Raw genomic sequence first — 13,477 nt, forward strand, 5'->3', positions numbered from 1 at the left:
AAAGCCAAACAGATCAGACCAAGATACCAGACTTTATGGGCTGAAACTCTTTGGAGAATTGTGAGTTGAGTCTGAATTTATACTATCCAGATGTCTCTGCTTTTTGAGAATCATCTTTAAGAGACCTGGATACCTTAGACCAATCCTGTCAGTCTTGAAATGCTTCTCATGGTTCATCCAGTGATTTCCAGTAGTTATATCTAGGTGGTGGTTCAGCCAAAAGGAAAGGACTTTTGGGGTTGCATCTGGGGAGACCTCGGCTCTGACTTTGGTGTCCTAATCTTCAGTGCTCCTTTACCTTTAGGGGCATGGCAGAGCTCCAAAAGCTCTGGATCTTGCCTAATTTTATTGTGTAGGCATGGAGGTCTTCTTTATGGAAAAGAATACTGTCAGAATAATTGACCCACTGGTTGATGCGGCAGGAAGTGCTGGAGGGAGAAAGAAGTCAACATTTTTTCTTCATTGGATGAGAGGCATAGCTAGGACAAAAATCTTTGAGCTTTCTAGAATCGTTAAATCTTAACTTGCATTAGATCATTGATAAATAATACATTTTAAAAATGTTTAATTTGAAAATGTTTGTATTGCTTAAATGCCATATGCTTACGTAAAGGCCTACTTAGTAGGTAGAAGTATTGGCAATAGATATGTGCTTGAATGTCAGTTATTGTCATGTGAATCATTTACTTTTTGCTGTAGAAAAATATAATTCACTGAATGATTTAATATTCTAATAATTTATAAGACTATACTTTTGTTGGGTTTTAAATTCTTTTAAAATATGTTTTTGTTCACTAGTTCTCAAAGTTTGGTTTATGGATCCCTGACAATTCCTGAGATACTTTTAGGGGTTTGTGAGGGCAAAACAATTTTTATAATAATATTAAGACATTATTTGCCTTTCCATTGGGTTAACATTTACACGGATGATGCAAAAGCAATGGTGAGTAAAATTGTGCATGGCCAGTATGAATCAAGGCAGTTGCGATTAAAAAATTTTTTAAAGCCAATTTTATATAAGAATGTTTTTGCTGAGTAGTAAATTATTAATTGTATTTTATCTCAACCTTTGAGAATGTGTCTTTTATATCCTGTGTAATAAATGGGAAGTGAGCATGAACACTTCTGCATATTGACGTAGGAAGTTGACTCAGGAAAAAGCATTTGTGTGATTGGTTAAACTGCAAGATAAAGTAGCCACTTTCTTTTATGGAATGCCATTTTCTTTTTTTGAAGGGTGACTGATGGACACACTATCATTTTCACACTTGTGTCTGACAGATATTTTCTTAAAAATAAATAAACCTGTCACATCAAGGACAACTGGCATTAGTTACAGCTAAAGATAAAATTCAAGCTTTCAGGCAAAACAAGAATTTTGGAGAACTCTAATCTATTACCATGAGTTTGACAGTTTCCTAAAACTTAATGACTTTTTTTACTTTTTATTATAGAAAAATTTTACACAAGAGAACAAAGAATAGAAAAATGAACTCTGTTTTCCCAGTTTGTTTTTATGTCTCTCATTACTATTTTTACTTTCTTGAGGTATGACATATAAAAAACCTGCACATATTTAAAGTGTACAGCTTGATGAGTTTTTAACATATGTATTCACCTGTGAAGCCATCACCATCTAGATGCTGAACAGTTTCATTACCCCTAGAAGTGTATTTGTGCTCTTTTGCAGCCCATACTTAAAGACTTCCCTAATAGATGGAGTGATATTAATGAATGTGGTTGTTGTTGTTTTGATGATGTATAATGATATGTGTCAAAATATGGAAGATCTGCATAACTCAGTGAATCATTATTTTTAAAATGACTAATACATGTTATTATAAAAGACATGCATGAATAAAAGTTCCATGAAAGGTTCAGGATAGACCAAAAGATTTGACTGTAAAGAGTATGAAAAGTTCATTGAATAGGTTTTAAGATTCCACACTGTAACTAAACTTTAAGAAACTATAATTTGTTGACTTTTGGTATAGTATCATAAAAGAATATTCACAATTATCTAAATGGGCTACTCTTCTTTCTTTGAAGTATATGTTTATGTAAGGCAGGATTGAATGCAGAATCAGATATAAGGATAAGGTTGTCTTTAAGCCAGACAATAAAAGAAAATTGTGAAAATGTAAATTAATGCCATACTTCTCACTATAAAATTTTTAAATTAAAAATAGAGATTTTATTACAAACATTATTTATGACAATATTTTACTTATAATGGGCTTATTGATATTTTGAAATGAATTAATAATTAAAAATTAAAAAATTCGGTTTTAATTTCTAATGCAGTAATACTGATAAATATAACCCCACATAAATAAAAATTCTTATTGGAGGGAGAGATTTTCAGTAATTTTTAAGAGTGTAAAGCAGTCCTGAGGCCAAAACATGTAAGAATTGGTGCTTTATTTCATGGTCCAAGGAGATCATGAAACAATTTAATCCTCAGACATTCTCCAAAATTCATTTTGATCAATATTTCCAACCTTTTTCCCCCCAACAAATTAGTTTTGATGGCTACTCAGCTATCTTTCTATAAAATATAAATTGTTTTCATTCCTCTCTCAATTTTTTCTCTATCTCTCTTTAATTTCCATTCAACATTCATTTTGTGGTTAAAATGTAACAAGTACAAAAATACGCCAGACCGACAGTAGCATGTATGTATGAAGTGACTTATTTAAAAAGCGTTATAGCACCCTGGCTAGTTTGGCGCTCCCCCTCCCACTCTCTGAAAAGCAATGGAAGGTATATCCTTGGGTAGGATTAAAAAATAAATAAATAAGTAAGTAAAAATAAATAAAAAGCATTATTGCCCCGCCGGCATGGTGCAGAAGTTGAGCATCGACCAGTGGACCTGGAGGTCACTGTTGGATTCCCCATCAGGGCACAAGCCCAGGTTTCGGCTCGATCCCCAGCGGGGGGCTCGCAGGAGGCAGCTGACTGATGATTCTCTCTCATCATTGATGTTTCTAACTATCTCTCCCTCTTCCTTCCTCTCCCTGAAATCAATAAAAACATTAAAAAAAGTAAAAGAATTATTATATGAAATTGATATTTTATAGTATACAAATGTGTTTTTTGTGGTGGACAGAACCAAGATTTTATCTTCTGTTGTTGTGGTTGCATAGGCTGTCAGGGGATGATTCAGAAAATTTCATCTCTACTTAGACCAGCGATTTTCAACCTTGATCATCTCACGGCACACAAGCTAATTACTAAAATTCTGTGACACGCCAAAAAATATATTTTTGGCCTATCTGACAAAAAAAAAAAAAAAAAAGAGGTGTAATTTTGATCGTTCACACCCGCCGGCTGTTGTTGTGTTGTCTGTTGTCATTTTTTATTTGACAATGTAAGAGAAAAGAGGTCGGTGCCTCTGACTAAATAGCCAGGTACTGCATGTTTTAAAAATTCTTGCGGTGCACCAGTTGAAAATCGCTGACTTAGAGCAATTAAGATGAATCTATTTCAAGCATGTTAGAAGAGGGAAATAGCTTATAATCTGAGGAAACTGGACTTTTTTTCACTTGAAAACTTTAGCAGTTGGAAATTTTCTCAGTTCAGAATCATCCAGTAATTTAAGAAGAACTCAGTAGAAGGTGTTTCATTATTTACTTTATGACACAGAAACCGAGTGACCATATAATTTGTCATTCAAATGGTATACTTATAGGTGTACTATGCTGGGATGAAAGAAAACCAAGACTATCCTGGTTTAATTGGGACGTATGTCATCCTACCTGGAAAGCATAATGCTTTTTGAAAAGCAGAGCTTTGGACATGTTAAAATATGATATTTCAAATGCCAGTCTTGTTCCTTTTTGTAATCTAATTGTCCTCTTCTTAAATGTTTTTTTGATGAATCAGGTCTTGTAAGAAGAAAGTGTTTGAAATTTTGTTGTTATATGCCCCTATATAAATGAAAAGAAATTCACAATTGGAACCCTCAGCTTATTTCTGATATCTATTTGAGTTAGAGGAAGCTTCAGATTAAGTAAGTGAGAAAATTAATCTTAGTGATGGCTCACTGTGTTTTAACTGGTGTATCAGCTATTAATCTGGATGCTAATACAAAGTGGCAGCTGTGGCTCAGACTATTTTGAAAATTCAACCATCTGTTGGCCTGGTTTCAAACCTTATGATTTATATTAGATGCCTTAGGAACCCTGCATATTAAAGGGGCCGTGCTATGTGGTCATTTTAACTCTCAGACAAATTAAGCACTGCTGTTAGAATGATGCAGTAATAATTTGTTATTTTATGATTTTTTTGTAGAGCCTTCAACTTTAAGTTTATTTTGGAAAACATGAAAGTAATTTTTCCCCAGATGTATGCTTATTTTATTTTTTTAATTTATTTTTCAATTACAGTTGACATACAATATTGTATTAGTTTTAGGTGAACAACATAGTGGTTAGATGTTTATGTACCTTACAAAGTGATCACCCAGTAAGTCTAGTACCCATCTGACACCATATATAGTTATTTGTTGACTATACAGTCGATATTGAATTCCAAATAACAAGAAAAATGAACTACATGAATGAAATGATTGGAGTGCAGAGTCTGTGGTCAAACAAACCCATTAAGATATAACTAATTAGTGTTAGAAGACCCTTCCAGTTGCCGGTTATGGCTAACTAGCCCATCGTATTGCCTAATTGCTCTGAATACATTGTTTTCACTACACTAAAAATGCTTATTAATTTTTTAAATGTGCCAAGCACAGTGCCTGACAAATAGTGTTATAAACATGTTAGTTATTAATATTAATAGCTGTACTAGTTGTATTAGAATACTTATTGGAACAGTATTCTTACTTCTCTAACATCAAAATGCCCATTTCAGCTTTATATAGATTTACATTATTCTTAATGTTTTCTGTAAATTGGCATGTGATCAACATTGGTGCATTTCAAAAATAAAAATGTGTATATATAATAATATATATATATGGGTGGGCAAAAGTTGGTTTACAGTTGTGAGTACACCTAACACTTTATTCTTGTATTATTTATTAATTATTGTATTATTTGCCATACAAACAGCTATAAACGGACTTTTGCCCCACCCTGTATATGATCTATGTATATAAATACAGTGGTGAAGATAAAAGCTCTACTTTTGCGGGGGGGGGGGGGGACGACGACAGTAAATTTGGTAAATCTATTTAACGTAGTGTTATCTAAAGAATTAATTTGATAATGTGGCGAAATCACCAGAGACAAACATCTGAAACTCATTAAATTCCTTTTTATTTTTGTGAGGCACAGAGGAATTGGACAGGATGCAGAATAGGGGAGAGAGAGTGTACTGGAGAGAGACAAGCCATGACCCAGAACAGACAGACAGACAGACCTGTTCTGATGGCCGCTGCCACTTCTCAACTAGGCAACCTTGTGCACATTACTTAAGGACCCCATACCCATAGGGTAGGGCTAATAATGGTGGTTACCTCATAAAAATGTGAGAACGGAATGAGATAATGCCCGAAAAGCACTTAGCATCGTGCCTGACACATACTCAGTGTTCACTCACTAGTGCCCATTTTTATTGCTGTTTTTATTTCAAACTGTATGTAGAATTCTCAGGACCAGGACAGAGAAGGCCAAAGACTGACTTAAGGAAGGGTTAGTATTTATAAAAAGTAAATTTCTTCTTAATCTTTACTAGCAGTACACTGTTCTAGGAATGAGGAAAAACTTTGGACTCCGAAAGATTGTTAAACCCTGGAACAAGGTGTTAAGGCATTTGTGAAATGCCTTTATTTTTAAGGAGGAAGAGAGAGTGCCCTTTATGAGGTCATCTGACCTGGAGGTCTGAGTGACTTCATGGTTTCTTCCATCATTATGATTCACATGTTCTCTATTTTGTGTTAAATTGTTGTATTTTAGTTTTTTGCCAGAGCTAGACTTGCTGATTAATTGGAAAAGAAGTAATAAAATTCTCATTGTCTAGCTCTGTCTGAAAATCTATTCCACTGTATTCTTCTTTTGTTATATATTTACTCTTAAAATAGGGATTGGAAGGAGAGGCTGACTATAGTGAGTAAATGGCTCTTGGTTGTCACACCCTGGCAGAGCCAACTTGGGATTCATCAGTGTTGCCTGAGCTATCAGTTCATTCCTAACTCCCTCAGGGCATTTGAAGAGCTGCTAGCTGTGCACATAAAGACTCCTTCACTGTAAAACTTCCTTAGTCTTTTTATGGTTGTTATAATTTATTTGTGCAATTTACTGAACAGATATTTATTGAAGTCACCAAGTGCCAAGCATTATGCTGTCTGAATATTGAAGATCAAAGATGGGCCAGCACAGACCATACTCTCAAAGAGTTTAATTTCTAGTGGGAAATCATGCAAACAATTACAATTTAAGTGATAATGACTGTAATTAAGTTGATGGGAACCAAGTGAGGGTAGTTATACTTCGGCCTGGGATTGTCAGGAAAGGCTGCACAGAAGAGGTAAGGTTTGAGCTAAAATGAGAATGTGGGGAGGGAGACAAGAAAAAGGGAGGTGCTTTTCAGGCTGTGTAGATACTCAGAGGAGTGTAAGTAATTCACTCTGCACATGAATTACTTGTCATTCAGGTCTTATTTTTAATTCAGATCTTATTTTGTATGGAATAGGAACCATAAAAAATTTTGGAGTTTAAAATGTCACAATCAGATTTGTGCTTTAGAAAGGTCACTCTACCAGTAGTATAAACGCACGGTGGTGGAGAGGGAACGGGACACTGAATCAGCAAGGGCGAGAAGGCCGGGCGCTGGTCGAGGCAGGTCCTGATCGCTGCCTGCGGTTAGCATGGGCAGGCGCTGAGAAGCAGGGGTGCACTGCAGACCTAGGGAGGCAGGAGAATCAGTGTTTTCGGGGGTAGGCTGGGTTATGAAAGACGGGATAATTCTAGGATGGCTCCCAGGTGTGGGCTTCAGACAGCTAGCGGATGGCAGTGCCCTACACCCGCAGAGGATAGAAGAAAACAGATTTTGACAAGAAGATGATGAGTTCGATTTTAGAGACAGTAAAGCACTTGTGGCCCAATCAAGTGAGGTCCAGGAGGGAGGTCTGGGGCATAGATGATATATTCAAGAGGTAGATATGGGATTCGGTGGCTTTAGGCCGTGGGTGGGAGTGAATGAGGTAGCTGAGGGGTACCTGGGCAACCTGGGACTGCAGACTAGTTTTGCAGCTAGTTACCTGAGATAACCATTGTAGAGGAAGGAAGGAGACCTTAAACAATGGGACTAGGATAGAGATAAAAGGTTGTGGAAATTATTTAAGTAAATATGACGTCCATTTATTGTTTCTTGTTGGTCTATGGGATCTGGACAGCAATGACATAAAAATTTTCCTTTACTATCCAAATTTACTTGATGTACAGAGAAACTTGTTCTGGTAAAAATAGGATCATGAGGGTTAAAGAAACACAGATTATACATTATTTCTCTTTATGAAGTTTGAGTTCTCTGTCTTTTTTCATTAACCCATAAAGATCCTTTGATGAGATAACGGCGTATTGCCAGTTCGTGAATTGTGACTTTATTTGCTCTTCTAGTGGCTAAGATATTCAGGTGAATACTTTGTCTTGATTCTGGCCATGAGGAAAGGAAACTGCATTAGATCTTCACAGGTTTATGTTCCATACCAGGGAACCACAGCTGCCAAATATATTTTCATCGCTTAACAGCTCTTACCAAAGCAAAAGCTCCCGTATAGGAAGCCAGCCTCAGCATAACAAGGTTCAGGGAGGGTGGCTCGCAGTTTTGTGGCTTGTTGTCCTGCTGTGCAGTTAGCAAGGAGGGTGTTTATGTGTGGTGTTCATTTATCCATATACGACCGTTTATTTTATTTTATTTTATTATTTTATTTAATTTATTAGCATTACACTCTTTTTCAGTGGTTTACTTTTTAGGGCTTTTTCTTTTTTTTTGCTATACGAAATTATTTATAGACCTTTTCAATCACTTGCTTCATTTTAATTGACCAAACAGTAGATACCACATTTTTGTTAAAAGGAAGGTAAATACAAAACTCCAGCGGACACTAGTGTTTTGCCTGTTGAGTCCATTCTCTTTCCTTTCTTCCCTGCTGGCAGAGTCCCCTCCCTTCCCTGGAGGCAGTGGGCTTTAGGGCATCTGGGACCCGCTTTAGCCAGCAGGTGATTGGGTCCATTCTTCTGGCCAGTGATTAGTTTAGGAAGTGGCATGTGACCCCATTCTGATCTGTGAGGGGAAGTCTGCTTGGGACCTCAGGGAACAGCTTTCTTGCTGATACACAGAGATTGTAGGGAAGAGAATGCCATTTTTTAATAGGAAGTTTTTGGATATACGTATGTACCTAGACTTAGTAACCACCGTGGGGCACGCCAGGTGAGCACGCATGCTGAGTAAGGGAGACTAAAAAGGTGAGTCTTGATGATCTCGTTAAACCACTGAATTAACCAGTCCTGGAGCCACTCTATCTCAGATTATAGTGATGACATTTTTTTAATGTCAGATAGACTTTTCAGATGTGAAATAAGAAACTTACTAATAGAAAACAAACTCAGTACTTTGGGTTTATGGGTATTTAAACAACAGTGCTAATAGTTACCAGATGTTGTTAGAAGTGCCCATAAACAGAATGAACACTGACATAGTGTATCAGAAGAATCTCAGCCCAGGACGTGGTGGATCATGACAGAATCTGAGACCTGCCAAAGCCAATCTTGATTTAACTGCATTTCATTTAGTATAAGTGAATTTTCTTTTTATTATCTTGGGGATGCTCTCTCACTTTCTTATCCCTTTAAGTGTTATTAGAGGGAAAAAAGCTTTAATGATGCACTGAGTTATTAAAGCACTTTTTATTTGACATCTTCAAATCCTTTACACAGCAGGAACTGTGACTGACTTTTGTCTTGCCCAAGGTCAAGTAGTGGACCACTTTCAGAGCTAACTACATATTGAGGATATTGCACGTAAAGAGTAACTAGGACCTGTGAAAAACCCCAATACATTAGGGACTGTAGAACCAAATTTTATGTTGTTTATAGTGTCAAACTACAAATAAAATATACTTATCGGGTCCTATGGCATTTCTGAAGTATATTTTTTTTCTTTCTGTGAAGATACTGCTTTCTCTCTGAAAGGCTCTTAAATAAGAAATCAGCCATGTCAGATGATACAAACACTGGCCAGCAGATCAGTGTATTCTTTGGTGGGTGGGTGGGTGGGTGGGTGTGTGTGGGTGGGTGTGTGTGTGTGTGTGTATGTGTTTTAATAGGTTTTAACATCCAAAATGTTTAACTTCTCCTTTAGTAACTAAGTCATGTCAGTTTTGGTGATTTTATTGCTAATGCTTGAAAAGAAGGACAGACTATAAAAAGCAGGACTGAACAGCCTGGAAAAGATGACTGTTCTGGCCCTTGCGCTCACGTTTCTGCGTTGCCTTAATGAAACTGCCCCGTGGGATTTGCCACAGTGCGAATGTCCTGCATCCTAGAGGCTGCCTCCAAGTGTCCGCCGCCTCCCCTCCTTTGGCCCTGGCATTCTCACCTACTCTGGCTGGACATCTCGACCCAAGAGCTCACTTCACCCCAGGAGCTGATTTAATTATCACGTAAGCACAAATTGAGTGTTTAATAAATTGTCCCTTGAATCAAATTGGATTGATAAAATGGTATAATATAAATTCGAGGTGTCCAAAGAGACAATGTAACTTGTCAGCCCTTCTCCCAGCCTTGTCTCAAGAGCTCTGCTGCTTTCTGTTCCCCAAGCAGGGGCATGCATTCTCTTCCCTAATTTATTTCTCACCAGTTCTGGAAATGTCTTCAACTCCAGCATTGGCTAAGCTTGGTCCACACACAGGGAAGAACTGACTGAATAATAAGCATGGAGGAGGCATTGAAAATTGGCTGTAAGCAGGAATGCATTGGCAGGCTTATGCATTGCCACTGTGGATCTCTTTCGGAGGTGGGGTTATCTGCTTGTTTCTGCCCCTTTCCACATGCACTTAACTGTGTAGGGCACGTTAGGTTTTTCTCCATGTGTTCTATAGGAAAAAAAACAGGTCTCTTTCCAATTACATACTGAAATTGTATAGCATATGGCAATTTCAAATACAAATACTTATAACTTTTAGTTTTAGAGGAAAACAACTAAAGCACTGCAAAGAGAAGAAGTCTTTGTTGAAAATATGACTAATGTAGGAATAATGGTAAAAAAAAGAAAAGAAAAAAGATTCTTGGCTCCCAAATTTTATAGACCAAGATTATTTTCCCTGGTAGTTAAAAACAGGACTTTAATGGTGAGATTTACAGATAATTCTTAAAGTTTTCAGTTATGATTTTTTTCAGCCTCTTTTCCTTACAGACACTTGTAAGAACAGCTTTCAAATATTAGTATTTAATGAGGTAGTTTTAGAATATTACCCTTAGGTTACAAAATGGCTGTGAAGATGCAGCCGTGGCGAAATCATGGAAGGGCAGCTGTTGGGTCTGGGTGATAAATAAACGCTTATTGTGGATTGACTATTGAGACTTGAAATTTGGTTTTAAAAGAACACACTTAAATAGAATACAGTATTGGGTATGTCCATCCAGCCTTCTTCAGGCCCAGAATCATTGTTTGTCTGTTGGTAAACTGATGTCAGCATAAAAAATTGGGCTATATTCTAAAATGTCCCAATTTTCATAAGTTGTGTTTCCATAAATTGTCAAGCACTTGTTGAACTTCCGTATGTTTTCACTGAAACTGTGACATTTCTTGGCACAGCAGTTTTCATTAAGTGTGCATCCTGCTGTATCTTGAAATCTTCCTAAAGTGTCTCTTTTGTGCTTAAAGGCATTCTCCCGAGGCTTGGCTCCAAAACCTGGAGGGATAAAGCAATATTTTCCCCTTTCTTTACACTTCATGATTTAAAGTCCTCTTTCTTCCTACTCTTTTGAATAAAGGGACATTAATTGATTTTCCTTTTCTTTCTCATGTGTTTCCATAGTTGTCAAACTCAGATTTCCTTTAATTAATGAATTAGAGGTCTCAGTAGAGTTGGTAATCTGTACAGTTGTATAAAATCAGAATCTTACAGTGAGATTTGTTCTTTATCTGAGTCAGACTTTTACAGCAAGGTTGCTCAGAAGTCCAAATATATATGTATTCAGTTATGGGTAGAAAATAATGCCAACCAGTGACATACAGAATAGAGATTTGGTGATAGGTAAGAGTTATTTTTTCCCACTAGAGACAATAATCAGAGTTGTTATTTCAGAGTATATGGAGAAGAGGCAGCTGCCACCCCCGCATGCTTTTAAATTTTATTCCTGCCATATTAACCATTATAATAAAAATTTAAACACTATAGTAGATACAGGCAATTGTCCTAACCATAATTTATCATAGCCAGCGCCTGTGAGAAAAGAAGCATGCAAAGGTTAGGCTTTTAAATTTATGAACATCATGATATCATACCAGCTATTTTTACTCATTGGGGCTAACCTTTTTTTAAAAATCTTCTTTAAGTTATGGTAGATCTCTGTGTATCACTGAAAGGCATTTGTTAATTCTCTAATAAAACCCCGTTAACATCCTTGGGGATGACTTGTGAATGGTATACATTGCTGTTTCCCTGGAAGATGAATGCTTTCTGGGGGCCATTCTGGTATCTCTGTGCTCCATACATAGTGTCTCTCCATGCACCAGACAGCAGTGTTGGCCCAGCTCCAAGAGGAATCTGTGTTTGTGTCCTTTGTTTTAAAATAGGAACATATTACTCTAGGAGCACTCATAAAGGGATTTGGTATCAAATTTGAGAAACCAAGATATTTAAAACATACTACAGTAGAGCTTGGTTAAATAACTACTTTTCTGCACATTTTTCTGAAATTGTAGTATGCTGTTTTATAAAGTATATACCTGATGACACACATAAGTTGTGTTTAATAATACAGAACTCTGGGATCATATGCTTAGGGTTTATGTGGCCAAATTGAGTTCAAATCCCATTATTGTCATATACTCTGAGAGATTTTAGCCCAGTTACTTTTCTGAGCTCAAATTTATTCATCTGTAAAATGGGGATGGTAATAGCACCTTGCTCATAAAGCTAAGTGGTGATTAAATGAATGAGTACATGTAAAAGCACTTAGCAAGTGCCTGACATATCATACAGTATGTGCCTGGAAGACGTTAGTACTTATTCTTATTCGACTCACTTCTTGATTGTTTTTGTGAGACAGGGAAATGTGAGGAGGGGCTTATCTATTTTACTATTTAAGTAAGTTACATACTGTTGTATTCCCAAATAATTGGGTAAATGATGGCTACTTTCTAAGTCCTGAATGTCTCTATTTATATTTGAGGGGGCGCATAGATGGACAGTAAAAAAAATCAAATTTTTTCACCAGTATTCCTAATATATATATATGGTTTGTTTCTAAAGTGAAAGCTACAGACACATAATTTTCTCATTTTTTTTGAGTTGGAAATTTATTTATATGAAAACTTACATGAAATATATAGAAATGAAATCACATTTAATTGTATATTTAATGAATTATCTTTAAAAAAAAATCCAAACTATGCAATGTGAAGACCATTCTTGGAAATCCTGGGCTAGGTGTCTGAAAAGAATGAAAAGTACATGCAGCATGCAGAGTACGATTGTACATGCAGCATGCAGAGTATGAAAGTACATGCAGCATGCAGAGTACGATTGTACATGCAGCATGCAGAGTATGAAAGTACATGCAGCATGCAGAGTACGATTGTACATGCTGCATTCAGAATATGAGTGTATATACTGCATGCCGAGTATGATTGCACATACTGCATTCAGAGTATGAAGTCCATGCTGCATGCCGAGTATGAAAGTCCGTGCTGCATGCAGAACTTTGGAAGTTTTCATTATTGTTCATTGCCCTCTCCTGCCAGCTCCTGGTAGGTAGGTGTGTGTGCCTACCTAGGATCAGAGGAGTAAAGGAAGAATTCGGATGGTACTTCTGGCACTAAGAACAGCCTTTCATTCTTACAGTGTCATCAAGTAAAGCTGTTCCCTCTGCAAGATAACAGATTTTGAACAAGTGCATGAAATCACTGATCTCGTGTCATGAAGCTCAAAATATGTCATGCCTTGAAGTTGTTTTGCTGCCCTTGACTTCCTTAACCACCTTGTGATTTAAATGAGAAAGATGCTCTTATTCCTGATCTTTTCTCAGTAATGGGTCTCAATTTTCTGGGCTATTGACATAGTTGATGCTACTATTTCAAAATTTATAGTATTGATTAATGCTGTAATAGGGGAACAAAGCAGTGGTTCAGAAAGCAGATATTTAACTTAAAAGGTATGCCGTCAAGTGCAGATAACAATCCCTATTCCCATTTCCCCCCATTTTCCCGTCATTTCTGCCGTTTGTTATGTAGTTTATGGAACTTCGTTCAAGTTGTGTTGTCAGCGTTCTGCGGTGTCAGGTTCCCCATTCGT

General features: G+C 36.8%; 1 protein-coding gene across 2 annotated transcripts in view; it reads left to right on the forward strand.

Annotated features, from left to right (window-relative positions):
- AKAP7 (A-kinase anchoring protein 7) overlaps positions 1-13,477 on the forward strand; it is a 95,763-nt gene that overhangs the window by 61,563 nt on the left and 20,723 nt on the right. The window lies entirely within an intron of this gene.

The sequence above is a fragment of the Miniopterus schreibersii genome, assembly GCF_964146895.1.
Source record: "Miniopterus schreibersii genome assembly, chromosome: 6".
In the NCBI taxonomy this organism is placed as follows: Eukaryota; Metazoa; Chordata; class Mammalia; order Chiroptera; family Miniopteridae; genus Miniopterus; species Miniopterus schreibersii.